Raw genomic sequence first — 16630 nt, forward strand, 5'->3', positions numbered from 1 at the left:
CACTGCCTTCTGTGTCCTTATATGATTGTCTTTCTGTCTGTGTGGTCTGTACCCTAACTTCCTCTTAGTGACCACCAGTCTTATTGTAGAGGCTACCTTAATAGCCTAATTTTAACAAAATTACTTCTGTCAAGGCAAATGCGGTCATATTCTGAATCACTGGAGTTAGGAACTTGAGAGGAAGCAGGATGATTCAGCCCATAACAATATACTGTCCAATAGCAAGTAAAAATGAGTAACCAAGTGCTTGCTATGTCTGAGACTCTGTTCATAACACTTTACACATATTCATTTAGTCCATATGAGATATGTGCTATTCTTATTCACATTTGTTACAAAGAGTTTAGCTAATTTGTCCAAGGTCACATAACTGGTAAGAATCAGAACGGGGGGGCTGGGGATTTAGCTCAGCGGCAAAAGCGCTTGCCTGGCAAGCGCAAGGTCGTGAGTTCGGTTCCTGGTACCGGAGAAAAACCAAAAAAACAAAACAACAACAACAACAAAAAAGAATCAGAACGGGATTTAAACTCTACAGTCTGTACTCTAGTCCACTATATTGTACTACCCCTCTCCAAACAGAAGAGACCCCCAGTTTGGAACAAAACTCAAACAAACAAAAATAGAAAATACAGTAATAAATCTTTGAGGTAAAAGTATGATTAACTTGAAAAGTCTATGTATGTATGTTTAATTAGCAATGACTAGGCTGTCATACATACAAAAAGTCACTTTCACTCATTCTTTTATTGTGGTGCAAGTAAATCAGTCACTTAAAAATAAAAACAGTAAATTCTAATTAAGTTTCCAGCATTGTACTCTATGTAATGAAGGGTTAATTAATACAAAGTATTTTTCTTCTGAAACCTTGAAAGAAAGTGGTACCCACAATGAAGTGTTAATATTTGAAGACCTGGGGCATATGTGTCTCACTTTTAGCTTTTCTCCTAAGCAAATATTACTCTTGCCTCAGCCCATTTGACTGAGGTAAAGAAAGGAGCCAGTTTCCATGTCTGGAAGACACTAGGCTCAAGGCCAGTATATTCCTTCCAGTCATTGAACTACATCCCCAAAAGCAAGAACACGGGCCAAGGGTGACTAGAAAAAGAAACTGTAAACTCCATTTCCTCCCAGAATCCTCACACAGTGAGCAAAGAATGTACAGCTCCCACTGCACAAAGGAAAGATATTGGAACCAGTTTAGTTGAGTGTCAAAGAACCATGTTCCTCAGCTCACATGTGGTTTAAACCCAAAGTACTTCAACCAACCAACCAGCCAACCAGATTTGGGGTTAGGAAGCACTGCCACCATATCAGTCGTTTTAGTATGTCAACAGAGCCTCTCCCTTCAAAACGCGTACAGTTTGGTGACTGGGACTGGGGTTTTACAAAAATGAGATAATGAGAATTTTCAGAGAATTTACAGTTAAGTTCTAAGTTGAAAATACTCTAATAAGAAAATATTAAGTGGAGACTTAGTTATGGCTGGTCACGATACTACTGGCTAGAGTTATTGAGGCAAACTAAAGGTAGAAAAGGTGAATTTTGAGATGGGCCTTAAAAGATAGGGTACAGTTTGCAGTGTGAAGAGAAGTGAAGGTATTTTGAAGAGATGTTTAACACAACTGGGGCATCAGGGTACGAATGAGAGAAACAGGGAACAATGAAAAGACATCACCTCTAGAATAGACACATTTGAGGAAGTAATGGGGTATACTTGATAAGTAGGAATCAGAGTATGAATATAAATAGGGCTTCATGCTGAAGGCCAGCATTATTATTCTGTTAGGTGAATTTCTTGGTGAAATGATCTGTAACTATGCCTGTAAGAAACATAGCTCAGCAGAGCCAAGTGTTTTATATTTAGTAGCATGTTTGTTATTCTTAAGGGTACTCAGACCACAATAGCATACTCTGTGGACCACTGCTCCTTCCTGATTCTCCATGCAGAGTTGTGGCATGCCTGATTGAGCTGGGAGATCATGCAACTGTTAGCCCTAGGTCTCACCCACTTCTGGCCCGAGGCCTTGGAGCAAGCTTAAGTGGTTCTAAGTGGCTGACTGAAGTCAGCAGGAAAGTACCAGTGCCCTGTGAAGGCAGACAGCCTGATAAGTGGCCTAGATTTTTTTTTTAATGAATTAAATATGCATTCTCTGCCTTTTATAAACCATAATAAGGAAGAGCTCTGTAGAATTCTTTGTCTTGAGGTAGTAGAAAGCAGCTTTCCCACAGATCTTTATTTGAATTCTGACCCTCCTGTGTGACTTTAGACAAATTACTAGATCTTTATGAAGCTGTTTTATTTTTTAATCTGGAAAACAGCCCATGACCCATGCAGTTACTTTCTTCCTTCCCTTTTGCAACTTCTCTTATTCCCTAACATTTGTAAAGAACATCTTTTTCTGTTCATAAATGCTGTCTGTTCTCAAGGAGCTGAAAACTCCTCCTTAGCATGCCTTTGGATCCTGAAGAAAACATATGGGTGGATGGAGTTGGCCTGTTGCTGCCATCCTTCTCCTCAACCATGTATTTGTTTCTTCTGGGTAGGATCTCTCTTTCCCCAGAACCAGTTAGGATATTACACAGTTCAACAGGGCTCAGAGTTCTTAGAAACTACCTCAGAGGGGATGGATAAACTACCTTTATTTGCACTGATTTAAGACAAGAAAGAATGAGTTAAATTCATTAATTATATGGCATCAGACATATAAACATCATAACTGCATGTAAGAGAACATTTAATGAGTTCACAAACAGGCAAGTAATATGACACAAACTGTCATATTACTATACTGCCACCATTTCTAATGCTCAAGGCTCCATCTATAAGTTTATCCTTAGAAGTTGCCTTACAAATCACAGTGTGCTCTCAGTAATTTGGGAATACTCAATTGTGCCTGCAGCTAAGAAGTGCATGGGATATGCTGGTTAATATTTTGCCTCTTTTTGAATCTTAAAAATAACCATCCCATGAGAACAGGATGAGCTTTGTGAAGATTATGTTGCAGTTGTTTAGAAATTGAAGATACATTGTTCATAACCCCCAACCCCCTTGCCTTTCATTTATAAACACATTTGCCCTTATCTGAAGCAGAGGAAGCCTTAGGGCAGCTGGAGCAAGCAGCTGGAGCTTCTTCCATGCCATCTGCTTCTCTGCTTTGCAAACTTTGTCCCCATCCTCTACTCCCAGTTGTCCTGTTCTTTGCAAAATGGCCTACTGCCCTCTTTTTCCTAGTACCCAGACTGGGTTCCTGCTCTGCCCCTAGAGTTAATTTCAAGGGATTTTTGCCATGTGTCCTCTTGCTTTATAGTAAAAAGATCATAGAGCAAATATTTATAAGTTATGGTAAAAAGAGGTAAAAAGATCATAGGTAAAAAGATCATAGAGCAAATATTTATAAGTTGTGAAAACCAATGTATTTGGGGGAAAATTTATCAACTAATATTTATGCCTGCTTGCTGCCTCCTCAAGTTTTGCTTCTTTTCGGTGCTGCTCTCTACCATATAGTACAATATAAATCTATATTTTTGCATGTACATGTAATGGCCAGACAAATATGATTGTTTGAGAGGAAGCCCTCCACAGGATTTCCTTGAAAGAAATGATTTATGCACATCCTGTGGACATCAAGTTGATAGGTTTCTGCCCATATAAATTTCTGCCAAGTCATCATGGCCATGAGCCAACATGGCTGGGCTCAGAGGCAGATATGTGCATCTCCCAGGCCAACCTCTGCCTTCCTCCTCCCCCGGCCTGGTCACAACTTCCTGTTTCCTTTCTCTGCCTCTGCCCAGTCATCTTCCATGTCACCCAGACTACGCCCTAAACTCCACCTGCAACCTAGCCCTATCTAGCCTTTGTTACCCGGCTTCCCTTCTCAAAACGGCCTTGTGTTTCTTAGCTGCCTTCCCATGCCTGGCAGTAAAGGCTCATTTTATTTTGTTCTGTCTCTCACTCATGCCAAACCTAACATTTTTGGTACTGTGACTCAGATAGATGGGGAGTATGGCTCCTAAGGGGCTAAACCCCTTAGTTTGAGCCCCTCCCATCATCACTGCTGACCATAAAGCCCTCCTTTGTGACCTCCAAGTTCCAACTACCAAACAACAGTTTCTGTCCTTTGGTTTAGCAAACTTCTTTCATCTCTGGATTTCTAATTTTGCCTCCCTAGCTCAGCCCCTCTGTAAAGCGTCCAGGGGTCCCTGTCAGAACTTCTTGACCCCACTACTCCTGTACAGTCCTTTTCATAAGCTACAAGAGGCTCTTGTAAGAGCCCCGGCTCACTTTCCCCAACCCAACTCAACCTTTTACTCTATATACTTCCTCTCAGGTCACAATGCTGTGAGAGTTTTAGGACATCAAAAGGGACCTTCATTTCAGGCAGTAGCATACCTCTCAAAACAGACAACATGGATGGGCTTCTTGTCTGCGAGCCCTTGCTGCAGCAGCCACATTAACACAAGAGGAAAAAAAGTTCACTTTAGGACAATCAATCACAGTACATTCACCTCACCACCTTAACGAGCTTGTCTCCCACAAGACACTCCCTGCCCTAATGACTCCTCCTCACTTGCAAGTTCATCTACTACTCATGCAAGATCCTTCCATTACTATCTCTACTAGTGGTGCCCTCAACCCAATCACTTTACTCCCCACTTCTGATGAGGCCCCCCAACATAATAGTGTTGAGATCTTACAGATGACTCTGACGCCCTTTCCCCATATTAACAGCACTGCTCTTCCTACAGCCCTGACACATGGTTCTTAGACAGCAACTCAACAAACAGAGACACTCAAAAGTGAGCAAGATATGCCATAGTCAATGGGTCAACAGTGGTCGAGGCAGGCCCACTGCCACCTGGGACATGTTCACAAAAGCCAGAGCTTATAGCTCTACACAAGCCCTCACACTGGCCAAAGACAAAATCATAAACATTTATGCAGATTCAAAGTACATATTCAGTGTTCTTCACTCTCATGCTGCCATCTGGCAAGAAAGAGGATTCATCAGTCCTCAGGGTACTCCCATCACCAATGCACCTCTCATCCTCAGACTTCCAGAGGCAGCACAGCTCCCAAAAAAGATAGCAGTTATTCACTGCAGAGAACACCAAACTCAGATCCCATTGCTCAGGGTAATACTTTTGCCAACACAAAGGCCAATTTAGCTGCTCAACAGCCGTATCCTTCCTACCTTCTCCCTCTCATCCCAAGGGCCATGCCCTCACCCCAATACTCATCAAAACAATTACAGTTACTCCACAAACCTAACTATCATCAAAACACACAGGGAGGGATCTTTCAAGAACTAAAACTTCTTCTCCCAGACCAACAACCACAAACCATCATCACTGACTTAAACAACTACTTCCCTGTTGGTACTCAGGCTCTATACAAACTCCTAACCCCCATTGCCACACATCCCTCCCAAAAATCATCACTCACCAAGTCACTCAAATTCGCCAAATTTGTTCCAAGGCCTTTCCTCAGGACACTTACCTCCTCCTTTCCCAACCCACCAGCTTCAGGGACATACTCCGGGTGAAGTACATGCCTCACCACAAAACATATAGCTCTCATTATGTACATGCCTCACCACAAAACATATAGCTGTCTTCTCACTTTTATATGCACCTTCTCTGGATGAATAGAGGCTTTTCCAAATGCTTAGGAAGCTGCTGGTGTAGTCTCTAAGGTTCTAATACGGATATTATTCCCAGATTTGGACTGCCTTGGAATATCCAGTGAGATAATGGTTCAACATTTATTTCCCAAAATACACAACAGGTCACTTCGAGTCTCCACATTTCTTGGCATCTACATACACCATATCATCCACAGTCCTCTGGCAAAGTAGAAAAGGCAAATGGGCTCTTAAAAACTCACCTCACAAAACTTACCTTAGAGTTACATCAGCTGTGGCCTCAGCTCCTTCCCTTAGCTCTAAGGGAACTTAGAGGGCACTTCCGAGGGCATCCACTTTCCTAAGTCCTTTTGAGCTCATGTATGGTAGACCATTTCTGCTTCACAACTTCCCTGCTCCTGATGACCTCTCCCCCATCACTGACTATATTCCGGTTCTGTCCTTCCTCTGATACCTGATATGACAACATGCTGACCTCTGCCTTCCACAACCAGTGGATACCATACAGCCAAAGCCTTCTATAGCACCTGGAGAGTTAGTGTATCTAAAATCTTCTAAACGTACGGGTTTACAGCCAAAGTGGTCTGGACTCCACTTGGTTGTCTTCACAATGCCTACAGCAACCAAGGTTGCTGGCCTTTCATCCTGTTTCCATGTCATTGAAGCTAAATGGTGCCCTGACAATCTCACTACCTCTTGATTCCAAACCTTCACCACCAGAGTGGTCTTCACACCTCTTATCTCCCACTTGTCTCAGGCTCACCACAGTCTCTAGTGAGCTGCCAAGGTAACCCATGTATTGATATCCCCTTCTGTCCCTGATTCCTTACCTACTGCTGTTTCTTGCATTTGAGGTTGGACTGTGAACCGACCATCTGCCCAAGCAACTTTCAGATACCACACAAGGTAACCTGTATACTTTTTTTTTTTTTTTTTGGTTTTTCTCCGGTACCGGGAACTGAACTCACGACCTTGCGCTTGCCAGGCAGGCGCTTTGCCGCTGAGCTAAATCCCCAGCCCCAACCTTTATACTTTTATACTTGATAACAGTCTCTGGACTCTCCACCCTTCTTTGCCTATCTTAAACCTCACAAATATTCCTCCTTTTCTGGCCCTCATCCTCCTGCTTCTTCCCATATTCTCCAGCCCAATTCTAGCACCAACACTAGCCTCCACTTATACCCTCACTGTAACTTTAGCTGATAGGGGAAAGATTGCATCAGCTAATTTCACCCCCCTAATTCCACACTTACATTTGAGATCCCACACTGCCACCTCAGGCCTTATACTCAAACCTGGGATGATAAGGGACACTATCGTTGCAAGTCACCTGAAGGTATTTGCTGTCACCAGCTTGGCCTGGTCGTAATCTTTTGACCTTCCACAATGTGCCAGGGCAACTGTGTCAATCCCTATTATTTTATGTCAATAAATGGGGATGTGAGACCATCGGTATATACACAGGAGCCAGAGGGGCTTGGAAACAATCTTACCCATTCATCTCAGTCCTGATCCAATTCAAGAGCTCTGTCAGGGGCAGAAACTGAGAAGATAACAAACAGGTAATATTCACAATCTCAGATGCATCACACCCCTAATACCTCCTGGTAAAAACTTGGAGCCTTTATTTTTACCCCTCTTCTGGTACACCACGTGGCAATTTCCTCACTTTGAAGACTACACCAATACCCCCACCTCCCACCACTGACACACTCATAATGTCAAACTCATAATCTCATGCCCCTATACCAAAACACCACCCTCACCCACCCCTAAACTTCTCACACATACATATGACACTCTTTCACACTCCTCAAACCTTACTGAATCTTGGCTCTGTATCCCCTACAGACAAGATCTATATATGGCTGTTTCTACACACTGGAGTGTCACTCACCTAGCTTACTCGCCAAACGCAATGATAGCAGGCCCCCTCCCCACTTATAATTCTCATCACTGGTCAACTGCTTTTACTTATCTACTCTCACTAACTCAAAATGCCTCACCAAATGGGAGATCTTCTCCATTGTGCCCACAACATCACTCTCAACCAAGACAAGGCTGTTTGCCCATCCCAGGGGTGGTTCATAGGCTGCCAGACAGGGGCTTGCACATGTCTCCCCCACTACTGGAAGGGATCCTGCACCCTGATTCTTATCCCAGCCCTGACATTAAACTCTCAGGAAACCATAAAACTCTCCCTCTTATCACAACCTCAAAACATACCTCTCACCCAAAAGACAAGGGCTGCCCATGTTCCCACTCTTATGGCATAGGTGTTGTCTCTGCTCTTGGAGCTGGCCTTGGGGTGGGGGGAATAGGAACAGCCACACACTTCTACCCCAACTCTCTGTTGAGCTTTACCAGGAAATAGTAGAAGTAACTGTCTGTTAACTCCCTCCAAAATCAGATAAATAGTCTTGCAGCAGTCACTCTCCAAAACCATCAAGCTTTAGATGTTCTCACAACAAAGGAGGGAGGTACCTGTGCAATGCTGGGAGAGGAATGTTGCTACTTTGTAAATGAATCCTGTGCCATCATGGAAAAGGTGAGGAAACCTCTGCAACTACCTCAACAAAAAATGTCAACAGCTGGGGTATGGCTATAATTCTTCACCATGGTCATGGTGGGATAATGTTTTTGGATCATAGACTCCCTTTCTCCTCCCCCTCTTAGGCCCATTATTTCTGATAATTGTTTTTCTTCTCATAGCACCTTGCATTTTTTAACTCCTTTTGAGATTTATCCAACCCAGGATCTGCACTTTCACTGCCAACGAGTTCCTCATGCTGGCTGAGACCCCTGGCACCAGTTTTCATGTAGGAGTAACCCATTGTCCCATCACCCCCTATCACAGTGGTGCCCCCTTTGAGTAGGAAGCAGCCTAAGAGAGTCATTGCCCCTTCTATAACCAAAACACAGGAATAATGGGTTTCCTTTCATGTAAATTTATGCCAAATCATCATGGCTGCAAGCCAACATGGCGTGGCCCAGAGATGACCATGTGCTGCTTCCAGGCCTAGTCACAACTTCCTGTGTCCTTTCTCTGCTTCTGCCCAGTCATCATCTGCCATGTCACCCAGACTACCCCCTAAACTCTACCCCCTAGCCCTATCTAGCCTTTGTTCCCCAACTTCCCCTCTCAGAAGGTCCTTGTGTTTTCAGCTGCCTTCCTCTGCCCAGCAATAAAGGCACTTTTTTACTTTGTTTTGTCTCTCACTCACACCAAACCTAACCAAACAACCATCTCAGAGACAGTTATAGTTATTCCTGTAACTTCCCAGAGCACTCTGGACTGGCCAACCACTCCCAGTTTATTGGTGTGCAATAAACTATCAAAACCAGCAGCTTATGGAATTTTTTAACATGTAGTTGAGCATATGCTTCTGTTTTAGGCAGAATATGGGAGATAATGAAAGATAAATTGTTTTGCATAATATGTTAAGGGAATTTATATTTCATGCTTTTTAGGGATGAGAACTCATTCTGTCTTGTAATGTTTGATTTTGAAACATTTAGGGAATAGAATTGCATTCTTTTTCTCTTTTTGAAAATAATATTCCGTTGTTTTAAAACCTACCTATTTTAGACTTTAGGTAATATATTATCCAAATACTAATTTAAAACTAAGTAGTATTTAATATATTTGATTTATTACATAATGCATGCACCAAGCAAAGAAAGCAGGTAAAAACATAGGTTTTATTTTATTATGTTGGCAATAGAGTAGTCTGCCTTACAAAACAGTCTGCCTTACAAAATAAAAATCATCTTTTTACCACTGCTCTCAAAAAATAATTTGGGGTTTACAAAATCTAAATTGCACCTGGTAGCACTGCCAATAATAGCATCAGTTTTTCCTGACTCTGCTCTCATATGATTCCTTCCATACCTTTTGACAAATGGAATCTATATGTTGGTAGTACCGTTGTTTCCACAATAAAAAACAAAGGTAAAAGAAAGGAAAGTTAGAATTTATTAAATTTCTCCAGGATGTGGGATGATAGTTTAGCATCCATAGCATATAAGTACACAGGTAAAGTATACCTCTAATAAGGCAGTGTGCCAAACTGGATATATGGATTTGGTGTGTATATGTGCCTATCTGTGCATGTAAGTTCTCACATATAAGTACTGTAGTTTCACTAGTAGCAGTAAATATATTAATATATGGGGGAAATCCACTAATTTGCCTTCTTAAATATCACTATATACAATAAATATATCTTTCCCTAGAAATTTTTTAAAAGGCTAACTAACTAGAACTGAACATGCATACTTCATTCATCTACAATGGATAAGAAACTAGAACAATTAAATATCAGTTGGCCTGGGCCAACTGTGAAAATAGATAACAACAGAACCTCTACAATACAACTCTTATTAAAGGCATGAACCCTAGTGAAGTTGTCATTCTGCCATTGTCTTTTTTTGTTTTGTTTTTGTTTTTGTTTTATTTTAAAGAGTAAAAGAAGGATAACATAATAATGGGGGCGCTTACCAAATTACAGACAAAGTGGTAGGAAATTATCAATAGTTATTGTTTTACATATTGTAATCTACAAGATAGTTTCTCAGGAAAATGAATAGACAAATAATAGTGAGTTACAGACAAGAGAGGTAGGAGAGTATCAATAGCTGTTGTACTATACTTTGGTATCTTCAAAGTGGCTTCTAAAGAAAATAAATAGAGCTATACATGAGTGACCTATTGAATAATCATTAACTTTTCTCAATGGTTGTTGTAGGAAACACATAATAATAGACATGCATCCATTTACAAAATAGGATAGGAACAATACAAACATTACAGAGTTATGGATAGATTAGTAGGAAAATATCAATGGCTGCTGTAATACATGGTGGTATCTTCAAAGTGGTTTCTCAGGAAGACAGAGATAAGCAAGAAGAATCTAACAAGTAGTTACAGCCTAAGGGTTGTCAAAAATAGCATATTACCTCCTCACCAGTGACTCCTATCACTGAGGTGTGACGGCTGAAAGGAAGGCCAGGATTGAAAAGAAGGACTGAGAGACTTGCACCTGTGTCTAGCAACAGGCTATTTTCTTGTTCCTCAATAGTCATGATTACCCAGGGCTCCTCCATGGAGATGATGATCTGGCCAGAGGGAGAAGGCAGAGTATGCCCCAGGCCCTCTCATCCCTGTTGGACTAATTGGTAGGATGGGTCTGAGCTCTGGGGCCTTTGCTTCAGAGGGCAGACCGATCTCCAGTGGTCACCTTTGCATTCAGGGCATGGCCCATGGGGCCTCTTAGGGCATTTCCTCTTGAGGTGGCCTGGCTTTTAACAGTGATAGCAGATGAATGCAGTCATCAAGTTCTTCTTGGGGCCCTGGGAATCAGACCTGGGATCTGTTTCTCTTAGTGCTGCAGCAAAAGCAACTGCTTTTTCTTGGTCTCTTTGTTTTCTCTCCTTGGCCTCCTCCTCGTCATGGCTATAGAATACTGAGGAGGCAATTCTTACTAACATCTCAAGTGAGCCGTCTGGGGTGAAAGCCATTCTTTGTAGCGTTTTCTCTCCAGCCTCCTATCGCACTGGGACCCCACAACCAGTTAGTGTCCTCTCCCCAAATGTCAGCACAGGCATCAGGAATCTTTCTGCAGACCTCTCCGGAGCTCCACCACAGCCTGTACTGTCAGGGGAAGAATGGCTTCCAGAGAGTTGCTGCAGGTATTGTGCAAGGTCCACCTGGTTTACAGCTTCCGAACCGCTCTCATGACCCCAGTCCACAGGACCTCTGACTCCGTGGGCTTAGTCTGCATTCTCATGTTCTCTGAGTCCTTGTTCAGCAGCTGCTCCTCCTCTGACTCTCAACCTTTCTGGTTCTGAATGGCAGGAGCAAGAGTGACCCGTTGTATGGCATGTATTCCCAGGGGTTTCTCCATGTTTGAATGATTCACACACGTCCATGGGTGGGCATCTGCAGCCAGTGCATGGTGGGCCAATAGTGTCATTGTTTCTCTGTGTCATGGTAGTTCTCAATTGAGCAGCAGTGGCAGACAGACTGAGGGCCGGAGCACAACAGTGCTCGATGGCGCATGGCTTCCCGTGAGCTGGGGGCCCTTCGTCTGGGCACCTATGAGGCAGGGAGCCAGCCCAAGGACCGGTGCTCCCCACTGCGTGGCTTCCCATGCACCGGGGGCTCTCCTTCCATCTGCCATTGTTTTAAATGCTTGTGGAGTAAAGATATTTATTATTTACTAACACAATTTAAGTTCTTATTTAGAGAAAATATACATACTTCTCATTTATATATCAATTTGGCTTTTATTCTTCCTCTCCATTCTACACAGAATTAACTTAATCCCTCGAACAGTTCTTCAAATATTTGAAGACAATTATCTTGTCTTATGACTGTCCAATAGCCAAGCCATCACTCACTTGTCTCCTAAACCAACCAGATTCAGGATCTTTATCCATTCCTGCGACTCAGCAGCTGGAAGATCTTCTTCCCTAGATGGGTTGGTAGTGGCGTTGCTCAGATGACAGATCTGGGAAGTAGTTGAGCTCTGTTCATGGGTTACTGCTACTGAGACTTGGGCTAGAGAGAGGAATTCCTAAGCTTAGAGCCCAGAAAAAAAAAAAAAAAACAAAAACTGCTAAGGATGGTGGGAGCAAGGGCAGGGACTGTGATATTTTACCTGCACCAAGAAACAGAAACAGAAACTTTTTGATTCAAGACATTTACATTCATCTGAGTCTTCTGGATTCAAACTTTGAGCTCTGTTCTACTACCAGTTCCTCACTGGCCAGTTACATGTCCATGGGCAACCCTCATCACTGGTCCCTCTGATACACATAGGCACTTACTGCTTTTCTACCTAGAAAGATTCCCTCCTTGCCCTTGCCCTCAGCTTATATGTCACTGCTCCAGGACACCACCTCTGACATTCAGCATTCCCACCCTCAACTGGCTCAGTCTTCCATTCTACTCTGTGCTTACCTCTGTTGTAGCACTTACTTCATTGTATTTTAATAACCTATTTGTCTCTGCCGTACTAAGTTCTTTAAGGCTAAGGACTCAGTCTTGGTCTCTAACACTTAACTCAGTGCTTCATATATACCAGAACTCAGGAAATATTTGTTGAAAAAAGGAAGAAAGGAAAGTGAAGGAGAAAAGGGAAAAATATAAAATGAGAAATTTAAACTAAATTATTTAAATAGCCTTCCATAGTTCATATTCTTAACTTCTGAGGTGATTTTGATTTGTTTGTTTATTTGAGAACTGGGTATTGAGCCTGAAACCTTCACACTGAGCTACATTCCTAGCCCTCTCCTTTTTTTTTTTTTTTATATTTTGATACCGAGGATTGAACTCAGGACCTTGCACTTGCCAGGCAGGTGCTTATGCCACTGAGCTATATCCTCGGCTTTTTTAATATTTTGAGACAAGATCTACCTAAATCACTAAGATGCCAAGGCTGACTGGGCTAGAACTTGGCAGTAGTCCTGCTTCAGCTTCCCAGAGTGCTACAATTACAAGCATGCACCACCATGCCCTGCTGTGTTCTGAGATTTCTTAGAAATTCACATTTGTTTAGTGAAAGGATTAAGTTCAAGTCATTACACCAAAATATGAAAACTATAAATACATACTCATATATATAATAAAAATTTAAGGCTGAGATTTATAATTCATTTAATGAACCAAACCTTACTTTATATGTGAAGAAACTGAGGCACAGTAAGATTAATCTTCTGGCCAAACTCCCCACCAGGTTGGCAGGAAAACTTGGTTTCAAACCCTGATGTCTGTACTTCCTGAAGCAAGATAGTGGATTTTCTAGTCTTCCGCTGTGTTAAAAGAACTGCTACAAACTTAACTACAAATGGAAGTGACACGTTTCCCCTCTTATGTGATGGTTATACCAGTCTTCAACTTTCTGGCAATAAATTGAACTCTGAGAAACTCCCATGTCAGCTCCTAGACAAACAAGTGATAACTAGACCTATTTTTCTCCCAGAAGTGTCAGAGATGCTACATGAGACGTACATGATGTACATGAGATGACTCCTCATATTGTTTGCTAGACAGATTTGCAGTCATATGAGTTGCTATTAGCCAGGTTTGGTATCGGTGTCAGTATTCTGGTGTTAAGCCATCAGGTAGTGCTGCCCTGAGGCCGGAACTTGGGAAGTATCCCTAAAGTACAGCTATAAGTTGACCCAGACCAGACCAGGGCCAAGTGCTCAGTGCCAGAAAACCTGTGCCAAACGTTGGAATTAATTTCCAGAGTTCTGAAATTTGTCTCAGTTAAAATCTTAGATGAAAAGATTTTTGTTCACCCTAAAAGCCTCTTCAATATATTAGCTCATAGGAAAATTAGATATTTTGTCGTTATACTTGGAGTACTCTTCAGGGACCAACACTTTAAAGAGAAGAAGACATTGGATTATTTTTAAAGTCATGAAAATGTTTCATAAGATATGTGAGCTGTTGAATCTCTATGTTTCTGGCATTACATTTTTTCATCTTTATATTTGAAGGAGCTTTACAACCTACATGGCATATTAAACTCTAAGGCTCCTTCACATGTAAGGTGGTAGTCGAGTAGACATGGTGGGAGTTGTGATCAAGGTGATGACCAAACTTTGGATTCATGCTGATTTGAATTTGGAGCCCAGCTCCACCTCTTACTTGCGGCTGATCTTTGATAAATATTTAAACATGGAGATCACATTTTGTATTGAACAGTAGAATCATCAGGATGCTGCTAAGAAGTATCCCTACCTGGGCTACACCTAGACCAATGAAATCAGAATCTCTGGAGGTGAAACCCATTAATGTTTTTTGAACCCTTTCCCAGTGATTCTAAGGTTGAAGACCAGTGGTATAGTGATTAAAATGTTGGCTCTTGAGTCAAATTGACTGGGCTATTTTATGGTGTTAGACCTCAGGCAAAAACTTAACCTGTCTGAGCCTCAATATTTGTATCTGCAAAATGTATCTGTAAAAATAAAAATTTGTTTGTGCAAAATGAGATAGTAAGAGTTAAATGTTAGTTTGTTAGACAATTAAATAGATAATATAAAATACAGTACAGTTGCTGGGGAATGGTGGTGCACACCTATAATCATAGTAACTGTGGAAGCTGTGACAAGGGATCTCAAATTTTAGGCCAATCTGGGCAACATAGCAAGACACTATCTCAAACAAAACGAAACAAAACAAAACACAGTTCCTATGACATAGTGTTTAACTATAGTTGCCATTGTTAGTATTATTATTATCCATAATTCTTTCAGTTCTTATTGTATCTAAAGCTCAATTCATTGTCTAGCAGAGAACACTGAAATGTAAGAAATACCTTACTACTGATCATGAATATATGTGGGCCATCCTATAGGGATAGATAAATATCAATCATCTTGCTAGAATTGGAGTAAAAGGATAAAGTTCAGTCAGTTTCATTGACTTAGGTCCCTACAGAATCTTACTAATTATCCTTTCTTCACCTCACAGAGCCTTGGCAAAAAGGGGATAAAACAGAAAATAACATAAATCTAGAGTGTGCCTGTCTGTCTCAAGGGGGATCCATGTTGGGAGGAGGGTACTGGAGGCTGGAGGTCTCTAGCTGGGAAGGTATTTCTTAGTTCAACAGTCTGTCTCAGTAGGTCTCAAATTTCACACATCAGAAATCATCTGGAAGTCTGGGAAAACAAAGATTATTTGGCCCCACCCTGGAGAGTCTGGGACAAGGTTTGGGTCCGGGCCTAAGGATTAGAGTTTTCTTACAATTCTTGGGCATTGCTGCTGCTGCTGGTTCTGGGACCACATTTTGAGAACCCTGGTGGCATGGTAATCTAGGTGCTCTTAGACCGTATTGGATGTTTAGCTTGCTTTCCCATCAGTATTTATCCCTGCTCCTTTCTTTCCAGATTCCCTAGGTAGAGCCACAGAATAGAATGCTACTCTTCTGCTCAGTAGTATTATCTTCTTGGCTTCCAGTCTTAAACTTTACTTTCTGTAGCCACTGGCAGGTTACTTGTTATTTAATCTTCAGCTCCAACAGTAGAGTTTCAGAGTTTATTTCAAAAGTGGTTGGGTATTCATCTGTGCCTGCTGACTGAACATACAGCATCTCATTCCCCATGCCCCCAAAGCACTTGCATATGACTCAGAATGGTGTGTAGCACAAAACAGTGCCCTTCCACAAAAGCCTGTCATGCCTATCTGACATAGGTCATACTAAAGAATCCCAGATGTTTGGTTAAGTATAAACTTTTTATTTAAAGGACATCAGGGCACATGGATGAATCCAGAGCACCATTTTCTGCAGTAAACTTGCAGACTAAACTCTTAACAATCTTGGGTCACATATTTTAGAAACTTGGAGTGATAAAGGGCTAGTGGTGCAATATGCTCATATTGAGTCTTATCTTAAGGCTATCTTATAGTTCCAGCTTCACAGTTCTTGTTAATAGCACTCTTATCCTAGTTACCTATTTTTAAAATATGGGCCAAATGATCTTTTCCAAGTACTGTACTTGATCCTCACAAACACCATATGAATGGATAGTATTCGATCCATTTTATAAATGAAAAAATAACTTTAGTAAGTTTAAAACATAGCTAGAATATATGTTCCAGAAAAATAAGAACATTGTTAATTTTATTCTCTGATATAGCCAAAGTGCCTAAAATTATGCCTGGCCCATACAGATATTCAGTAAGTATTTATTGAATGAAGGAAAGGTCATAAAACAAACATGTGGGATGTGGCACTTGAAACCAGGTCTGTCTTAACCACTATTCTGCTAATGCTTCAGCTTTGACTTTCCTTCCCTTGTTATTCCCTCAAATCAAACTCATCTCCCAAATCAGTTACAGATGTTATTCCTCCTGTGATGTCAGCTCTTCACTACTGTGCAGGTCCTCCCACCAATGAGAGGAGGAAAAACTGCTGACATCCCCATAGTTTTAAGCAAGGTTGGCTGTTGCAGAAATCTATCACAAACCCTAACCC

Source organism: Chinchilla lanigera, unplaced genomic scaffold (genome assembly GCF_000276665.1).
Source record: "Chinchilla lanigera isolate Chin_1 unplaced genomic scaffold, ChiLan1.0 scaffold00010, whole genome shotgun sequence".
NCBI lineage: Eukaryota > Metazoa > Chordata > Mammalia > Rodentia > Chinchillidae > Chinchilla > Chinchilla lanigera.